Source organism: Phocoena phocoena, chromosome 18 (genome assembly GCF_963924675.1).
Source record: "Phocoena phocoena chromosome 18, mPhoPho1.1, whole genome shotgun sequence".
NCBI lineage: Eukaryota > Metazoa > Chordata > Mammalia > Artiodactyla > Phocoenidae > Phocoena > Phocoena phocoena.
Genome location: NC_089236.1, coordinates 68016119 through 68022352, shown reverse-complemented (window position 1 = coordinate 68022352; position 6234 = coordinate 68016119).

The following is a 6234-nucleotide window of genomic DNA, read 5'->3' as shown; positions in this document are numbered from 1 at the left end:
AACATCCCCTCTTGTCACACCATTTCCTCTTGTGTTGGGTGAGCTTAGAACTCCGGGGAAATTTGAGAGCTGCCTAGGAGGAAGCTGAGTTGAGGATTTACTTGATTTAGTGTAGTGAGATATGTTTATGTGTACAGCTAAGTTCCCGCCCCCACGGATTCATGATAGGCCAAGTGGCATATGTTCCACTCTCCTGCTAATTGATATTAACACTCTACCCTATGACTTTCTCTTTCTCGGTGGACAGTCAACTGGCCTTGGATTCTTTAACTTACGTGCCCCCCCTTCCCTGACACTTGCTGGCATGAGATGCTAATTCTCCCTCCGTCTTTAGTTTCAACACACTTCCCTTGACTTATCACCCCCTGTTGTCTTTCTTACACACCATCCTCTGTGCAAACTGGATTCCATGGCCTTAGCACGTGCTTGACCCTGAAATGACCCCGCTTAACCCTCTCCACACAGGTTCCTGCTCATTTGTTGCTCATGAAATATTGACACAGGGATAACATAAAACCCATACCTACTCACTCCAGTGAGGACATCAATGCCAAGTTGGTTGAGGATGGTCATTAAAGAGTATATAAAGTTAGTCGCTGTACAAGAAAACTTGAAAGCCCACCGTATTATGGCTCACACATGCAAGAATGTGATATTTGCATAAATTTGACAACAATCCTAAACATTGACATGACACTACCAAAGGTAAGTTTCAAAGTTTAAAGAAACTTTTCCAAACTAAGTTCAATCAGCAGCACTAGAGGGAAAATTGATATTTTTCTCTTGTCTCTGTACAAAGAGTTATCATATGAAGAGGTGATCAAAGTACATGTAGACAAAAACGTCGGGAAAAGTATTACAGAGGCTTGCTAGGGAGTCGATGAATAGAAATATGTTTGTAGCTGTAGTGACGCCTGTGGCATTTGTCGGGTTTTTATTATTTTAATTTGTTGTGATATCTTTTCTCATTCTAAATCAATATTTACTTACATATCTAGGTTTTAATTAAACTTTTAATTTTGAGATCATTGTAGAGTCACATGCAGTTGTAAGAAATACAGCAGAGAGATTCTATATTTCCTCTATAGAGAGATTACATAAATGTAGAAATTCTATATTTCCTTGTTTCCCAACGGGAGAGGCCACAACGGTGAGCCACGTGCGTACCGCAAACAAAAAACAATGAGAGTTAAAATGTATGAATAAAAGGTCTGTATTATCTTTGTTATCATTTAATGACAACTCTGTTCTAGGGTATGTACTGAAGATGTGATGTTATTATCTTATTTAAACATCACAACAAACTTCTCAGCCCCATTTCACAGGTGAAGAAACATGCCCAGAGAAGAGTTAACTTACCGAAATGCACAGAGCCAGTGAGTGGAAAATCTGGGGCTCAAATCCAGAGAACTGAGTCCAAAGTCCCTGGCCTTTACCACTGGGCTCTACTGCCTCCAAACACAAGTTTCCTTCCCTACAAACTGGAGGTGAAGAAAAGATGCAATTCACAATTGTGAAACAAATCATAAATGCTCAAGAATAAACAAAACAATATACATCTGAGAACTAAATAAAGAAAAACTACTAAACATTATTGAAGGAAATGAAACAAAATCTAAATATAGTCAAAATCATACCACTCCTGGGTGGAAAGCACAATTATTACCATGAAGAGGTCATTTCTCTTCAATTAACGTATAAATTCAAGGCAATCCCAGTTAGCTCAAAAGAGTTTATTTAAAGAGAATTTGATAAGCTGCTTCTAAAGTTCCTTTGAAAAAAATATCCAAAAGCCATTTAAAAAAAGATTTACAGTTCTGACTACATACAAATAAAGATTTCTGTATGGCTCAAAAAACACTATACACAGAGTGAAAAAAAAAAAGGTGATAGTTTAGGGAAAGTTATTTTCCATACCTAAGACAAAGTGTTATATCCCTAATAAACTGAGTGCCTTCACATGGATATGGAAAAGACAAACAACCTGATAGATTAGATAAAGCTATGAAAAGGCAGTTCACAGAAAAGGAAATATAAGTGGTCAATAAAATACAAAAAGATGCTCAGACTCTCGAGTAGGCAGGTAAATGGAGATCAAATGATGGAAATTTCAATTTCTGCCTATTAGATTGGCAAACATTTAGAAGATTTATAGCATCCAGCACTGGCAAGGGCGGCAGGAAATGGACACGATCCTCATTGCTGATGGAGGATTAAATTGTTATAATCTTTTAAAGTCATCTAGTGGTATCTATCAAAATTGAATATGTACATACCCTTTGATCCAGAAATTCTATTTTGGAGAATCTTGTCTACAGAAATCAAACGACCAGTAAAGTAAGGATATGTATAAACATGTTATTCCAGCACGGTTTGTAATGGAAAAATAATTATTTGAAAAATCTAAATGGTTGAATGAATTATGTTCATTCATACTCTTGAAGGTTATGCAGCTGTTAAAAAAGATCGCGTTACATCTATAGGGAAATCCATGACATTATTAGTAAATGAAATAACGTAACCTGCGGAGTAATGATTACAGTAGTTTTGTTAAAATAAAATCCTGTGACCTATATACCATAATCACGTATTTTATAATATATTTACTTATATGTGTGCATAAAGAAAGTTGTGGGAGAATACTTATAAAACGTAATATTGTTTTTTTCGGATAGTGGGATTAGAAGAAGCATGGAGAGAGATTATGAACTATCTTTACAAAGCTTCAATGTTCTCGACTTGTTATAAGCATGTATTGCTTTTGTACTGCCAACTACAGATTGGCACTTGCCACCCACCTCTACAAGGATTAAATCATGAGCTGCTGCAGCCGCTGACCTTCAACACCTCCTGAAAGGAGTTCAGGGTGGAGATCAGGAATGAGGCACTCCGTGCTCTGGGAAACACTGGCAGAACGGGTCTTCAGATAGTTAGATATTCTCGGGAGAAGATTTTATGAGCCCAATTCTTGCATCTCCTCGTATCTAGAAAAGCACTAAAATCCTTCATGGTGACGTCGGTTCCTCACCATTAGCCGTAACCTTCAGAAGACTAGCAGAAACCTTCTGCAAAAAATATGTGCTTGATTGTATGTACTCCCCCTTCACCAAAATCACCTATATACTGACCTTCCCCCCTACCTCTTTGGAGTGGCTTCTCAGACCTATCTAAAATGCTGTCTCCCAGGCTATAGTCTTCATTTTGCCCCCCAAAAAACTTAACTCACAACTCTGACATTATGCACTCTTTTTTTTTTTTGCTGTACGCGGGCCTCTCACTGCTGTGGCCTCTCCCGCTGCGGAGCACAGGCTCCGGACGCGCAGGCTCAGCGGCCATGGCTCACGGGCCCAGCCGCCCCGCGGCATGTGGGATCTTCCCGGACCGGGGCACGAACCCGTGTCCCCTGCATCGGCAGGCGGACTCTCAACCACTGCACCACCAGGGAAGCCCATGCATTTTTGTTTTCAGTCAACAGTGCATAAGGAATTTAGTAACATAAATGAAAGAAAAAGACCTTGCTACTTTCCCAAACTTTTCTATGCTTTAAAAAATATATTTGATACCATGTTTATTTTTTTCGCCCTTAATCCCCTATTTACTTTGTAATTTTGATATTGACGATGGCCAATTTGTCAATCATGGCAGTTTCCAAGATGAGAGCCTCCAGATTTACTGAGGGACCAATATCAGTATGTATTGGTGTAAAAGCATCCTATATTCCTGTAATTAATAGGCTAGTAGTTATCTGGGGACATTAAGCCTCAAGCCCTGGAATTAATTCCATTCCCTCCACGGAATGATTAACCAAATTCCAAATGAATATCCCTAATGTGCTCCTTTGCTTATAATGTCAGAGTTACTAATCCTTTTTACCCAAGGAAACATTTATTAAGTGTTGCAAATATGGACTCTGTCAGCTCATCAGTAAACAATTTGGTTAAGAGATAAGAGAAGGAAATCTTTTGTCTTTCAAGATAATCTGGTAGAGAGACCCTTGTGCATGGTGGGTGGGCTAGTTGAAAAAGAAATCAGAGAAATTCCTGGGAAGAATTGCTTTGCAGCATGCTGGCTGGCATCTTCCTAACATTTTTTTCTTCCTCAGAAATCCTTCGCCTTACTCAGAACCCTTGGGATTAGTAATGGGAGCTGCCCAGGTCAAGCTTAGCTCTTGCTAAGATTTTTTTCCACCGAATGTGAACAAATGTAATTCCTGGGCTGTGTGAATATCAGTTGTGGTTTCAACGTTTGTGGCATTGCTAAGAGTCTCTGAAGGAAAGCACAACCTCTCAGGAAATGCTTTAACGCAGTAAGGAATTTTTTTAAAAAATTGTGGTAAAATAAACATCACGTGAAATTTACCGTCTTAGCTGTTTCTAAGTGGATATATAGATCGGTAATGTTAAGTGTATTCATATTGCTGTTCGACCAATCTCCAGCGCTTTTTCATCCTGCAAAACAAAAACTCAACATCCATTAAACAACACACCTGTCTCCCTTCCCCCCAGCCTCTGGCAACCACCATTCTACTTTTGTTTCTATGAGTTTGACTACATACCTCGTATAACTGAAATCATACTGTATTTGCCTTTTTGTGACTGGCTTATTTCCCTTAGCACAGTGTCCTCAAGGTTCACCCATGTTTTGGCATGTATCAGAATTTCCTTCCTTTTTAAGGTTCAATAGTATTCTACTTCATGTCCAGAAAGGAATTTTGATATTCAAAAAGATTCGTTAGATATAAAATTTTAAATTCCTCTGTTTTAACCCTTAAAGAACCTACCCTCTCTTCCTTCCTTCCTTTCCTCCTTCCTTCCTTCCTTGCTTCCTATTTTCCTTTCATTCCTTTATTGAAGTTGCCTACTATATGACTGAGTGCAAAAAAACCCACAGATGATTACGATATTGTCACTGCCCAGGAAGTTCTCAAAGTAGGCATGCAGCTATAATTCGAGGCAGAATAGGTCATTTGAGCAATATGTTACAGTAACAAAGAAAGACACGTCACCTCAAATCGACTCTATTTCAGGGCCTATTATTTCTAAAAATTCCTTACTGCTTTCTCTTGCAAAACTCTTGCTTTTGCTTATAGAAGATCAAAGTGGGCTGAGAACACGGCGTTTGGTAATTTAGGACTGATATTTGGTTTATTGTTTTAGGCTATAAATTCTGCCTCTTACAGAAAGCAGACCCACTCTGTGGGTTTTAGACAATGTTTGTGGTTTGCATTTTTTTATCATTGAAAGCAGAAGGGAGAGAGGCTACTGAGCCCCCCGCTAATGCTCTAGTCTAAGAGTGACAGACGTTTTAATATTCAGCAGAGAAAGAAAATCCATAGCATTATAAGGCTTGCCTCTCAAGGTCAGAATATTTAGTGAAAACTCGGGTCAAGTCTTCTGCTTTGTATTTGCACAGAGCATAGGACCTCGTTTTACTTTAACTGAGTTCTTTGCTTAGTTCTCTTAGGGCCTACTAGGCTGTGCCCCTCTGGCCTTATTTTTGAGTTGAAAAATGGGCAAGTTTGGCCCTAAAATGATAACAGGGCAGGAAGGTGAGGACCGTCTTCTGGCACATCATGCATTTTATTTTCTATCAATAGCCCTGTTATGGCGCACAGGCTCTTGGGTTTCCTGAGAAATGGAGCCATTTTGTAAACAAAAAGCTGTCATTTTAAGCCATTAGAATGCATTATATGAGGCCTAATGGCCGAAGCAGAGCAATTGGGAGTCGGGTGAGACGTAGACTAGTGAAATCTTTGGCTCTCTGACTGCCTTGGGACTTGACAGCCATAATGAACTCAGCCTTCTCATTACCCCTTGTATTAAAAAAAAAAAAAAAAAATCTGGAGCAAAAGCATACATGTGCTTTCCTTCTTCAGGTAGAGGTGGATTTAGCAATGCTGACTCCCGTTTGCTATTTCAGTGAATCTAGTTGTTTCTGGAGTCACATGTTCTTCTCTTAGATGTTATTGAATTGCACCCTCCTCACCTTTTTGGTAAGGAAACTCCAGCTCCTTAGCTCCTAAGGTGTCGGTGAATAGTTTTAGCTGCTGAAGAACATTTTCTCCCATGTTTTGGACTTGGATCTGAGTCCATGAATTATGCTTGTGCATCTTGTATTGTAAAATACAAGGTAATTCTTATTTGTCAACAGGGTAGATGGTTCCCTGGGAGATCAGCTCTAACACTGCATTCCGTGTATTAGTTTCTAACAGGAAGCAGATGCCAAGATAGGATT